A 14,809-nucleotide genomic window follows, 5' to 3' on the forward strand; every position below is an offset into this window, starting at 1 on the left:
CACAAGTTGTGGGGCTGGGTATCAGGGAATCACCAGGGCTGGACAAACAGTGTGGGTTGTGTATGACATCTACCTGTGTCTGCACACGGGGGGTGGGAGGGTTCAACAAAGAAATGATAGCTTTTGCAAGTACTTCTGTCTGGGGGAAAGCTGCCCCTCCATCCCTTGCCCTGAAGCCAGACAATTCAGTTCCTCACTGTATATCCCTGATACCTTTCAAGTTGTTGCCCCAGTGCTGGAGCTCAGAGCGAGTGAATCCATTAGTGAGTAAGTCCATGTGCTGGCCCTTTAAGAGGAATGCCTAGGACTCCAGCCATCCTCTGGCTCTCAGCCACAATCTTCATTGGCTTTCACAGCCAGAAGTTATGGGGACTTCTCTTCCCTGCACTGGGATCCTGGGTTGGGAGCTTGGTGTGGGGCTGGGACCCCAGCCCCTCCACAGTGTACCTCCACAGCTGAGACACCCTCCCAATTTTTAACGGTCACATGTGGGTGCAGGACCAGCCCATTCTATGTCTCTGCCCCTATTATCAGTCTCGAGGTAGCTTCTTCTGTATGTCCGTAGTGTGGGGACAGAGCCCCAGAGAGCCGTTTCCAGGCTCTTGGCCGCATGTGGAAAGGTGCTGGCTCAGGTAGTAGATGGCCGTCAGCTGTGGCTAGTTGGCTGTCAGCTGTTACCATTGAGCCATTGGACACTAATATAACTGCCGCGGCTACATTGGGGAGCGGAGTGGAGTCGAGGGGAGTCGAGGGGAGTCAGTCAGTTGGCAGAAAAGCGGACAGCAGGTCGCACGTCGTGTGAATCCAGCCTCCAGTGAGACTATAGTGGTATGACTCCCCTACCTATGGCTCCGTGGGTGTTCCTTTTTGGCCTCACCACATCCTGTGTTCTTATGTGGGGAGTGGGAGCAGAGACCCTGCAAGCCGCCCCGCATGACAAATGGCAGAGCGAGCAGGGTGTGGTGTTGGCCGAAACTCTCCAGAATGTACTGGAGCAGTTTACACGTATAAAAGCTCAGCTTCGTAAGCGGAGTACAGTGCCGGCCAAAACCTACCAAAGCATGGTGGAGCGGTTTGTGCGTGTGAGAGCCCAGCTTCGGGAGGCCCATGAGGAGCGACACCGGGAACGGGAGGCGCGGTCTGCCTGGGAGACTCGAGCCTCCAGCTGGCACACCACCTTCTTGGCCATAGAAGGCGTTGTCCTCCTTTTGTTGATCTGCTGCGGCCTTAGGATCCGAGGGTGGTGGACATCTTACAAGGAGGCCTCCACCCACTCAGACACCTGGCACGGTGAGCAAGATTCCGACAAGGTAGGAATGGCGTCTGACTCTGGGCAGGAGGATGTGTGGCCCCCACACAGTGTGCGGTGTCCAGTGACCACTGTTCTCAGGAATTGGACCCCCAAGGAGGGGTGGGAGGACATGGACAGCTCTCCGGCCAGCGTGGAGAGCGCCCTGAAGGCTCTGGCTGAGCAGTTGCCGGAGAAGGCGAAGGCTACAGCCGGCCGCGTGGGCTGGATGTTCCTCACGGCCTCGAGTCTCAACATGGGAAATGTGCTTAATGAAATAGCCCAGGTGCCGCCGGACCAGGTGTCCCAGTTGGAAGTGCTGGAAGCCCGGGTCCGCCTGTTAGAACAGGGGCCCCACAGTGGAGACTCTGAGGCAGAGGTGGAGGAAGCGAGTGGAGACAATGTAGCTCCCAACCCCCAAGCCCGGCCAGTCTTTAAGCAAAGGGTAAAACGTGAGCAACCTTTGGGCCCTGGGGGCGTTGCTGCCAGCAACCCAGCTGTGACTGAGTTCACAACCTACCCCCCTTACACTCCCACTGAGTTGCAGGAGCTGGGGAGGCGGTACAGACAGCGCCCTGGAGAGCCAGTCTCGGCTTGGCTATTACGTTTATGGGATGAGGGAGCAGACAGCATTCTCTGCTCCCCAGGCGAGATGGAAAAGCTAGCCTTCATGACAGTGCATCCGTCCCTGTGACAAAGGTTACAGAACTGTCATAGGTTGGCCCATGACCAGGGCAACCATTCTCTAATGGAGTGGCTCACTGCTGTGGTACACACAGTATGGGGACAGGCTGGCGAGCTGCCAGACACTGTGAGTCAATGGCAGTCATATACGGAACTTATTCAAATCATCCGTGAAATGGGTATGAGACATGCTATTTTCAACCTTAACATGCAGGGCCCAGATGACGAGCTTTTTACAGCCAGCATGAGAGATCTGGTTTTGGATACTGTACCTGCAAGTGCTTTTGGATCCTTGGTTGCCATTCTTATGCCCTTTGTAGGGCGACGGATCCATGAATTTACAACTGCCATGGCCACCCTAGGGGATGTTGAAAGCCGGAGGTGAAGGAAGTTAAGACAGGAGGTCCGCACAGTTGAGACCTGGAAGCCCAAACCAAAGGTAAAGGGGCGAGGTCGCGGGCCTCAGAGAGTAACACGCGCACAGATGTGGCGTGATCTCGTGGCAGCAGGGGTCGATAGGAAGAAAATAGACCGACAACCCAATGCACTCCTGCTGGAACTTTGGGAACAGTTGCATCCGGAACAGTATTTCTGGAGAAGCATAAAGGAGGAGTCTGGGAAAGCGTGACCCATGTCCCTCCAGGACTTCATGCAGCCGCTTGAGGCTGACTCCTTTCAGCTTGATTAGGGGTGGGGCCAAGGTACTCGGTCAGAGGGGATGAGCAGGGACCGGAGGCCCCACATGGAACTGTCCATACATTGGTCTCCTTCTAATGTGCAGAGGGTTTTGGCTCTAGTTGACACTGGTGCAGACTGCAGTCTTACTTATGGGAACCTAGAACTGTTCCCGGGACCAGCAATCTGCATTGATGGCTACTGGGGAAAGACTGTGACTGTGAAAGCTGTTTCCTTATCACTGGGTATAGGAAGGGTTCCCCCTCGTACCTACAAGGTTTATGTCTCCCCCGTTCCAGAGTATATTCTAGGGGTGGACGTGCTACATGGCCTCAGCTTACAGACGTCGGTAGGAGAGTTCCATCTCTGGATCCGGGTGGTGAAAGCAGTGACACGCGGGCATGCTCACCACCCTCCTCAAGTGTTGCCACAGACCTGGCGCGTGGTTACAGTGTGACAGTACTGCCTGCCAGGAGGGCAGGAAGAGATTGGTCATACAATATTGGAATTGGAGAAGGCACATATTGTGAGGCCAATGCACAGTCCCTTTAACTCCCCAGTATGGCCTGTCAAGAAGCCAGATGGGACCTGGTGAATGACTGTGGACTATAGGGAGTTAAATAAGGTGACGCCACCCTTGCACGCTGCAGTGCCTTCAATACATGATTTGATGGATCGTCTGACTGTCCGCCTAGGGACATATCACTATGTAGTGGACTTGGCCAATGCTTTTTTCTCCATTGACATTGCACCCGAGTGTCAAGAGCAGTTTGCTTTTACTTGGGATGGGCAGCAGTGGACTTTTCCAGTCCTTCTGCAAGGATACTTGCACAGCCCCACTATCTGCCACGGGCTCGTGGCCCAGGATTTGGCACAGTGGGATAACCTGTCCTCTGTGGCCTTGTTTCATTATGTCGATCAGATTCTCTTTCAGATTTAGAGCAAGCCACTCCCTCTCTTCTCTGCCGCCTGAAGTCACGTGGCTGGGCGGTGAATGAAGAAAAGGTCCAAGGCCCTGGCTTATCTGTCAAGTTTTTGTGTGTTGTGTGGTTGGGTAAGACAAAGGTTATACCTGAGGCAATTGTTGATAAGATACAAGCCTTTCCGAGGCCGACCAAGGTCTCCCAACTGCAGACGTATTTGGGTCTGCTAGGATATTGGCGGGCGTTTGTACCCCATTTGGCACAAATGGCAAGGCCCTTGTACAATATGATAAAAAAGGGGGCCTCATGGGATTGGACAGAGGCTATAGAGCAAGGCTTTGTTGCCAAAAAATGGGCAGTGCAGCAGGCACAGGCTCTGAAAGTAGTGGGCCCCAGCTGCGCATTTGAACTTGATGTTCACGTAACCCAAGAGGGGTACGGATGGGGCCTCTGGCAACGGCAGGAGCGTCTCCAGTTGCCAGTGGGATTTTGGTCCCAATTGTGGAAAGGATCGGAGGTCTGCTACTCTCTAACAGAGAAACAGCTGGCTGCTGTGTACGCAGCCCTGGTGGCCACAGAAGCCATCACAGGAACAGCACGGGTGTTGGTTTGAACAACCGATCTTGTCCAGGGGTGGGTCTGTACATGGACCCAGGGACCCAAAACGGGGGTGGCACAGACCACCACCCTCGCCAAGTGGGGTGCCTACTTGGAGCAACGTAGCACCCTTAGTGCAAGCCCTTTGAGCACAGAGCTACAACAGGTCCTGAGGCCTGTGGAACTTGTAGCCCAGGCTGAGCCGAGCGCTCTGCCTAGAGGGGAGGACTTGGAGCCCTCGCCCTACAAAGAAGGACAGTCCCCAGTACCTGAGGATGCCTGGTTTACCGATGGTTCTAGCCGAGGGGCTGCAGCTGTTTGGATGGCTATTGGTGTGCAGCGCAAAACAGACACCATTTGGTTTGATACTGGGACAGGCCAGAGTAGCCAGTGGCTGAATTACAGGCGGTGTGGTGTGGATGGTAATCAGCCACGAGTCCGGGCCCCTAGTTATTTGCACTGACAGCTGGGTGGTGTTCCGGGGCCTAACGTTGTGGCTCCCTACTTGGAAACACCAAAACTGGTTGGTGGGACACCGTCCACTGTGGGGTCAAGCCATGTGGCAGGACTTCTGGGACCTAGGGCAGAGAAAGGAGGTGACCCTAATGCATGTCACAGGTCACTCCCCCTTAGTGTCCCCAGGTAATGATGAAGCAGATGCCCTAGCATGGGTCCAATGGTTAGAATGGGCTCCTGCCACTGATGTGGCCCATTGGCTACATAGGAAATTGCAGCACGCTGGAAGCCGAACCATGTGGCAGGTGAGCAGACGCTGGGGTCTGCCTTTGAAATGGCAGGAGATAGCAGATGCCTGCTATGATTGTGCTGTTTGTGCCCAGGACAGCCCCCAAAGGCGGAGGCTCCCCTGGGAGGTACAGCAGATTACGCGAGGGAAGGTGCCCCTCACTCGCTGGCAAGTGGATTACATTGGACCTCTGCCTAAGGCCCGCAATGCGATATACGCATTTACAGCAATGGACACTGCTACGGGGTTGATGTTTGCTTGGCCGTGTCTGGCTGTGGATCAGCGACATACAGTGGTTGCTCTTACACAGCTGTGCACCCTCTATGGTCGCCCCCAAGTCATTGAAAGTGACAGGGGTACCCATTTTACGGGGCAAAAAGTGCAGTGTTGGGCTGCCAGGATGGACGTGCAATGGCTGTTTCATGCTCCGTATAACCCACAAGCAGCTGGCATGATTGAACGCTATAATGGCCTTTTGAAGCAAGGCCTCTAGGTGTCAAAACACCCTTCCATGATGCATGACTGGGCCTTGCGTCTATGGAACGTCTTGAGAATCCTGAATGAGAGACTACAGAAAGGAGGACCCGCACCAGTAGAAGCTCTGCTACATCGAACGGCTGCTCCCATTCACTTATAAGTTACCACCAGTGAGACTCTGTTAAAGCCAGGCTCAGGCAGAAATGGAAACATTTTGCTACCAGCATCCAGATGCTTGAAAGCAGGGAAACAACAGCAATGGACTTGGCCCTGGCAGGTCAAAAGCCCCCACTGTCGATGGTTGGGCCTGATATCCCCATGGGGGGCCGGTTTGACTCATGATTTGCAAATGATGCCAGGGGTGGTGGCTGAGTGGCCACCACAAGTGACTGTAGTATACAGAGGCCCCGATACTGGGATGATTTTGTGGGGAATCTATGTGCTCTCACTATGGCCTATTATGGGGTCCCCTGTTCTGTTACATATTGAAACTATGCAAGGGACCCCAAATACTGCCATAAAGGTCTGGTACCACAAACCGAGAGAGGTGCCAGTGGCAGCGACCCTCCTTTCCCAGGAGAAAAAGCTAACATGTATCCTCCCAGATAGAAGTGATTTGCCATTGTTGGTTCCTAAGACTACCGTTTCTTTTAGTCTGTAGGTGCCAATAGGCTAATATGGCACAAGGACCCTCATGGAAGACGCTAGTCGCGTAGATTGTGAGGTGAGACCCTGTAGGGGTGGAGTGTGGGGACAAAGGCCCAGAGAGCAGTTTCCAGGCTCTCGGCCTCACGTGGAAAGGTGCTGACTCGTGTAGTAGTTGGCCGTCAGCTGTAACCATTGAGCCATTGGACACTGCAGCGGCTAAGTTGGGGAGCAGAGGGGAGTCGAGGGGAGTCGAAGAGAGTCGATCAGTTGGCAGAAAAGTGGACAGCAGGTCGCACACCGTGTGAATCCAGCCTCCAGTGAGACTATAGTGGTATGACTCCCCTACCTATGGCTCCGTGGGTGTTCCTGTTGGCCTCACCATGTCCTGCGTTCTTATGTGGGGAGCGGGAGCAGAGACCCTGCAGGCCACCCCGCACGACATGTAGTCATAGGACTTCTGTTCAGCTAGACCTGAGGAGTTTCTCAATGATGGTTGTTCTGTAGTTTAGTTGTAATTTTGATGTGGTCATGAGAGAAGGCAAGCACAGTGTTCACCTATTCTGCCATCTGGACCAGAAAATCAGAAATTGTCACTTTTATAGGTAAAGTAAAAAGAGTAATGTCAACAATTTTGTATGGTTCAACCTCACATTTCAAGGATTTTTGGTATCTATTAGTCTAAAATTATGTTAAAGATGGAAGATAACTTTAATTCATTAAAATAATATTAATTCAAAAGCAGCAAGCACCTTCCTGACAACTGCTGACCTCATTGTATTGTGAAAATATTTGAGCATTATTTGGGGCATTTAAATCAATGTCCAACAGTGAGAAGTCAGCTATGATTGGAAGTTCCCAATCTCTACTTGAAACTTTTTCTAAAGCAAGTTTCTGATCCAGTTTCACAATTGTATCAATTATGGCAACTATAGTGGAGAACGTGTTATACTTTCTTAGTATGTATTTTTTAGAGCCTTGTTACTCAAAGTGTAGATGAGGGGCCTGCAGCACTGGCTTCACCGGGAGCTGGTTAGAAATCAGAATCGCAGGCCCCATTCCAGACCCAGCAAATCAGAATCTGCATTTTCACAAGATCCTCATGGTGTCTGTGTGCACGTTTATGTTTAATGTGTTCTGGTTGAGAGTTTGAGGTCTTGGTTACATAGAGAGTGCTCCCAGCCGTAGCCACCAATAGTAAGTTTGGCCTGGGAAGAGTTGATGGCTTGAAACCTTACCCAGAGAACACTAATTCCAACTAATTGTGGGTTTGTAACAATACTAACAGCTGAAATTCATTTAGTTCTTATTACTTACCTGGTCTCAGACTTAACATGAATTACTCATTGATATCTCTTAATTACTCATGAGGTTGTACTGATTACCCCCATGCAATAGATGGTGAGATGGAAGTCCCTAAGAGGTGATATGACCAGTTAGGAATGGAAATTTAGCTGAGAGCAGGAAGGACACTGGCTCATAGAGATAAACCCCAAAAGGGGCAAATGTAGCAGTGTGGGAAAATTTAAATGGATAGTGAAATACAAGAGCTTCAATGCCATCTTCTTGTCAAGGGAGTATGACATGACAGCATGAGTACATATATGGTTTTAATCCCCAGTTATGGAAACTACTGATTTGTGTTTTGTCAATTAGACTCCAAAATAATAGCCTGAAATTTCCACCAGGGTGTGAATGAGAGGAACCAAGTATGTCACCATTTCAAGTTATCTCCTATCTTGTACATTGAAGAAACTTCTTATTTCTACACTATTGAAAACACAAATAACCAATACTCATGAGAAATAGGTTAATTCAGCACCTCATAATTGTTAACTAAGGCTCTCACACTGGCATGTTTGTTGTACCAAATTTGTAGATTCTGAACCACTTTCACTTTGCTTTAACATGCTGAAGGTGCAAACCACAAGAGAGAGAAATATATGAATTCATTGTGAATGATGGAGTTTTAGTCTGCACCACAGTGAAGATATCACTGAAAGCTAGCAAACCATTCTGCCTTCTATCATTTCTCTATCTTCCACTTTTGTTCTAAAAGCACGTGGTTGTGGAAATCACTTACTATTCTACACCTACAGGCAAGTGAACAGGCCATCCCAGAAGCATGGCAACTGGCAATAGTGAGAGAAGGAAAAATCCCCGAGCACAGGTCATTAGCACTCCTGCTCAGTCTCAACCAAGGGCAGGCAGAGGGTTGCCAAGACTAGGAAGAGATGGGCCAATTCCAAACCCCTAACCTGAGACTAACAGTTGAGTAACTTTTAAGGAAAAGTTTCAATGAACAAATTAATTTTATACCTCAAAGAGAGTGCCAATGGCATGGTTTCCAAGTAATGGATTCTGATAATACTTGCAGGTCACTCTCTTTCTCTTCCCACTGTGCTGGGATTTTACAAGCTTGAAGGGACCTTGTTTCTTCTCCAGCATACTTTGGCTGTTAGGTGCCAGGGGTTTGGAGCACAAATGCCTGTTACCATTTTGTGTCTACCATTTAAGAGCTCTGTGACTTTGGGGGAGTTGTTTAACCTCTCTTTGCCTCTGTATTTTCATTGACAGAATGAAGAAAGAGTAGTACCTACCTGCAGTAGACATTTATTTTGCTTTCTGGTTACCCTGCACCTTTTAGACACCCTTCTTATTCCGGATTAATTTTCCACCTGAGGAATCCTGCCTCCCCAAGGTAGAATCCAGAAACTGGCTATTCCAGCCTCCCTTGCAGCTAGGCACTGCTGTAAGGAAATGGAAACGATTAATGTCCTACAGTCAAGACACCTTCATAACTCGGATTAGAGGTACCCAACCTCTAATCAGATGCACTCACGAGATGTGGATCCAGAAGAGAGACCAGGGGATAGTGCCAGGTGTAGTTAGTATTGGAAGGGGGTGAGGGTCTTGGAGAGGCATTTGTCTCTCAGAGGTGGCTGTGATGAAGGCCCAGTGCTGTGATATGAGCTACAGTTAGACTTGTTTGGCAGGGTGATTTGGATGTTGTTCCTGGATCTTTTAGCCCCAAAGCCTGATTATGTGACCCTCCTGGACAGTCAGAAAGGAAGCCAAGACCCTTTAATTATTTATCTACTTTATCTGGATAAAGTGCATTTGGCTGTCTGTCATGAAATATTCAGCACTGGTGTTGAGATTGAGTTATTCAGATCAAGTGCTGGTGGGAACTCACCCATTATTGTTGTGATTTTGAGTTCCTTAATCCATCAGATACATCTAATGGTTGTGAAAATACCAATTTCAAATTTTATATAATGTTAATGCCACCTAGAGCAGGTTTTAAAACATTTCTGCAAACTCTCTAATAACCCCATCCGTCAAGAGGTGGAGTCTGTGTTCCTCCCTTGAAACTGAGCAAACCTTTGTGACTGTTCCTTGAATAAAATGCAGTGGAAGTGACACTGTGTGACTTCTGACTCTAGGTTAGAAAAGGCCATGCAGCTTCTGCCTGGGTCTCTTGGAGATTTCTATCTCCATGCTGTGGGGAAGCCCAAGCTACACATAGAAGCCACATATAGGTATTCTGTGGGCCGCCCAAGATGAGATCTCAGTCAACATCCAGAACCAACCCCAGACACATGAGGGAACAAGTGAAACCTTAAGGTGACGTCAGACCCCTCCACCACGTCACAACACCTTCTTCATGAGAGAGCCAGGGGGAGAACAGTCCAGGTGGGCCCCATTCACTTAGAACCATGAGAGCACAAATGCCTGTTTGTACTAAAATGAGAGAGACAGTACTAAAATGACTGTTGTTTTAAGTCACTAAGTTTTGGGGCAATCTGTTACGCAGCAGTAGGTAACTGGAATATACCTTATATTTTCAGAGGTTTTTCAGAGTGCTTGGATGTGAATTTTTCTTTTTGGTCTTCCTATCAACTCTATGATTCACTAATCTGGATGTGAGGAAAATGTCTCTGACTGTTGAATGCCTTGCCTTACATCACAACGTTCTCTGAGACAGCGAGAGATCAGAAAGCCAGTCTCTGGCTCCCTGGCATAGCGCTCTTCCTACAAGGTGATACAGTCAGGGTCCAGAGCAGCGGGGCTTATAATGGTCTCAGCCTTCGTTCCATTTAAAGCACTATTGCAATGTATTGTTGTACGTGCCTTCTGGTCATTGTCTTCATCTCATCTTCAAAACAACCATTAGGTCAATGTCCCCGTTACTATGGTTGTGTAAGAACAAATCACCCAAACTTAGTGGCTTAGAACAACCATAGTTATTTATTATATTTCATTCTTTCTGTGGGTCAGGAATTCAGAAACAGCCTGGCTGGGTTGTTCTAACTTGGGATCCCTCATGGCGTTACAGTTAAATGTTAGCTGGGGTTGCAGTTGAGTGAAGGCTTGATTGGGGCTTGAGGATTCACTTTCAGGATGGCTCCCTCCCATGGTGTTGGTCCCCATAGTACTGCTTGAATGTCCTCACCACATGGTGCCTGACTTTCTCCAGTGCAAGCAATCCAAGAGGCCAACGTGGAAGCTGCACTACTTTTATGACCTAATCTTAGAAGACATACACCATCACCTTTTCTGGGGTTTCTTGGTCCTATAGGTCATTTCAAAATGAGTATAGGAGGGACCACATAAGGGTGTAAACACCAGGAGGTGATGATGTCTGGGGATGTATGGAGGCCACTACCGTCAGTATTATTGCCTCAATTCACAGGAGAGGAAACAAAAGTCAGAATGGCCAGGATTCAAAGGCTCAAGGCCACATGGGGAGTGTATGGCTGGTATTTAAAGCCAGTACTATCTGATTCCCAGGCCCATGTTCTTCTCCATCTGCCACGAAAGGTGAACTTATGGTGTGTTTTGATGCATTTGTTAGTATTATCAGAAATTTCTTCAAAATCAGGAAATTCTTCAGAATGCTATCATGGAGAGAAACATGTAGGATGGGCACGCTGTCACGGGACATGGGGGTCGGCACACGTGAACGGGAAGCCTCATTTATCATGTCGGAAATTTTGCCTGGGTACCCCCTTTAAAAGTTTTCTTAAGCTGAGAGTAATTCAGTGATTTCCATTATATAAACATGGGAAGACATGGATCCTAGCCTTGGTGTTTGTTTTTTTCCCTACCGACTTCCAAAGCTGATTTTATAGAATTTTAAAATGACCAAGTAGTCCATTAGTGCTAAAATTACATAAACTCTGTCTCAGTAATTTCACTGAAATTTTACAGAAATAAAAGCAGTAGCATGTCAGGATACAGATGTGATGGTATTTATTGCAGGTAACAAACATTGGAAAAAGATGGGATGAATAAAGAAAGGTGCATCTTTACTAAGGAACATTATGCAACTATTAAAAATGATAAATTAGAGGGCGGGGTGCCTGTGGCATATTATAAAGTTAAAAAAGGAAGTTGAATAATGAGGTGTATGGTATGATGCTATTTCTATGAAAAAAGAAAACCCGGTATCTTTGTGTGTGTTTGCATTAATGTGGACAGGAGGGTAGAAGAATATTCTTTTGAACAACCATCTGGAGTGGCAGTGGTTTGGCATGGGGGTCGATCATTAGTTTTAGAGGGAAAAAAGTACAACACATTGGTTTAAAGCACACAAAGCATACTTTGGCTATTTCATTAAAATCTCAAAGGTAATTAGTAAATAAATTGCCCTTGATTAAGAGAAACTACTGTTTTGAGTTTTCTTAGGGGCACTGTAACCTTTTCTTCAGGTCAAAATAGTTCCAGGGGTTCACTTTTTCATGGTGCCTAAAATGATTTCCCTTAAGGAAGGCTATAGAAATAACTGTTTCTAGTGGGCCCATAATCAGCCATCAATGTGGAGGACAAAATGGGGTGACATTTTTTAAAGGGAGAAGATGATGCCATTAACATGCAGCCTCACTGGTTCAAACGGCTCACAAGAGATTTGCTGCAAATGCTATGCAGGTTTGAGGGAGGGAGGTGTGTTATTGAGGCCCTCCACTTGCACTTAGCCCAGCGGCCATTTCTTAGGGAATATTGATCAAAAGTACTCACCTCTACCATCTGAGGAGCATAATGCAGGCCCTGAGTATTCATGGAAAAAAGCTTCTCTTTGCGAGGCTATTTTCTGAAGTCAAAAAGATCCTTTCAGGAGCTATAATAGCAAGCCCCTACCCACTTCACACCCTCGGTGAGAGGCACACTTTTCAGACCCCCATGACCTCAAGTCAAGGTGGAAGCTGATGAGTGTGACCTCTTTACAAAATTCTCTGTCAAACTCAACAAGCGCTTTGCTAGAGGGAGAGGTGGGACATAAAAATGGAAGGTTAAAAATGACACCTGAACACATTGGGGAGGGTACTCTTATACTGAGAGATTATTCATTTAGTCTTTATTTCTTAAAATAGTGTTTTAAATAGAATTTTCAATCACAGACACAATGTCCTCTGATACCTGAGGAATATCTTGTTGTGAATGTCAAAAAATCTAACCAGTGCTTTTCATGTCTGACATGGTACAAAAGGGAGGTGCTAACAGGAACTTCCCAATTTTTCCTTTGTTCTGTAAGAGGCAGAATCTTTCAAATATTTCTTAACGTGACAGCTTTTTGTAAATTCTCATCCCCTTCACCTTATTCAATTTAACTTAGGATAATGAACACTTAGGTATTAAAAGTGTTTTAAATTTAAAATTATAACAACAAAAAAGAAGCAATCTCCAATTCCAGCAAATACTTTTCTATTACCCAGAAAGAGAGTATCGTTTCAGAGTTCCTGCTGGTTTTGTTGCCGTTGATTGTTTTGGACGGCACATTTGAGAGTGTATTTGGGGCAGAGAGGATATTATTTTAAATCCTCCTGACTCCCTGGATTGTCAGCTGGTTTGTTACGTTATCTGTGGGTGAAATGTGGTGTAAGCTGCAGTAGCAGCGCATCGAGGGTCTGCGACTTCAATTTTGGGAGCAAGTCTCTTTCTACCCCACTCCAGGGCGGGCCATGGGGCACGTAAGGACATTCATGTATCTTTACCTTCTTTCTCTTAAACTCCTGAAACATAAAACTTTTTTCAGGAGACAATGAACAGAAAATTTTGGCTGAACTGCATGCAGCAAGTGCTAAATTACCCTGAGGATTTGTGTGTGCAGAGCACGGGGGACTTGCTGGATGTGGCAGGTTGGCCCGCACTCGCCACCAACAGCATGTGCAGCCTGCTCCTGTCCTGGGTTCTTTGCCTCAAAATCTATTTTTCAGGTCTGAAGACATGAGCAATTTGTATTTCCAGAGATGTATTATCCAATGATTTCCAGAGTCATAGAGAAAAGTCAATTCCAGCATCCTCTTCTTTGCCCATAGGGAGAGTAGGTGAGCGTCATCTGGTAAAACAAGTTCCCCAACACAGGAACCCCTGGTCCATGTTGTGCCTGGTCCATGTGAGGAGGGTCAGGTGGCTTCAGACTTGGCCTTAGGGAAACCTTCACAGTGGCCAAAAGGAACATGGAAACTACATTTCAACAAGTCATCTGTGCACTGGTTAAGAACAGACTGCTGCTAAATGGGGGTATCATCAAGGAACGGGGCCCAGAAAACTCAGCTCCTTCCTGGAGCTTCACTTCCTACTTGTGTGACTCCAATGAGACAATAAGTTTGGTTTCAGTATCCACAGAAGAAGGTGGCTGGAGTGAGGGAGAGAGCTGCGCCTCAGGTAAACCAGATACACAGGGATGAAGTTTACATGACCTTAGCTTTTTCATTTGAAAAATGAAATGCAATTAAAATCATTTCCATTTATAGAAGGAAGAGCAAATGATTATAGTTGTTCTTGACATAAACCATTTAATAAATAAAAGTGGCCTCAATTTAGTTTATACACACACTCACACACACACAAACACACACAAAGTGTAACACTAGCTCACATTGGTACAGAAGTGAATAAATACAAAGGTCTGAGTCTTACTGCTGAGAGATACTCTCTAGTGCAGCAAACAAAAAACTCCAGCACTTTTCCTGGAATACTCAAGAGAATTTTACTCTGGCCAGGGTATATCTTCAGGGTACTAAATTTTTTATTTTTTTATTTTTATTCTGGCACTTAGCGAAAGCCAAGAAAAGCTGAAGAGAGCATTGTTTGTAAGCATTGGAAGTTAGATTCTTTTTGGAATTCTGCTCAAGGTCTTGCATGATTTGGCCTAAGATTTGATGAGAATTTTTGAAGATGACTGGAATCACTTCAGGAATTATGATTGGAACACCTTCCTCCCCATCTTTTTTTTTTTTTTTTTTAAATAAATAAGACAATAAATTGCTTCATGAGACTTTCATAACAATATCCTTTGAAATTCAAATGACTATTTCCAGATCTGAAAAGAATCCATAAGTTATCCTGGAGGGAATACAGGCCCATCTATAAAGCAGAATCGTTAGAAAGAGCAGGACGCTACACTGAGCAGTTGTAGGTGAACCAGCTGCTCCTCAGGGAGTATTCACTGATGTTCCTTCTACCAGAGGGTGCACACATGGGACAGGTGGTCAGGGCTGCCCAAATTAACACAATAGGGGCTGGTCCAATTGTCTCAGCCCAAATCTATCTGCAGGTCAGAATCATGGGGGTTGTGGTGTTAAAAAAAATCAATGCTGAGATTCTACCCAGACCTGCTGGAACAGAATCAAGGTGGAGGATGGGGCAGGACACGGCATTGCAGAGCTGGGAACCTCTGTTTCTAGGCAACGAAGTTCTAAAACTCTGTCAAGTTTCATTCTATGAGGAACCAAGTATTAAAAGCACAATACACCCTCAATCAAGCTCTTG

Source organism: Rhinolophus sinicus, chromosome 13 (genome assembly GCF_057876585.1).
Source record: "Rhinolophus sinicus isolate RSI-liver-muscle chromosome 13, RSI-T2T, whole genome shotgun sequence".
NCBI lineage: Eukaryota > Metazoa > Chordata > Mammalia > Chiroptera > Rhinolophidae > Rhinolophus > Rhinolophus sinicus.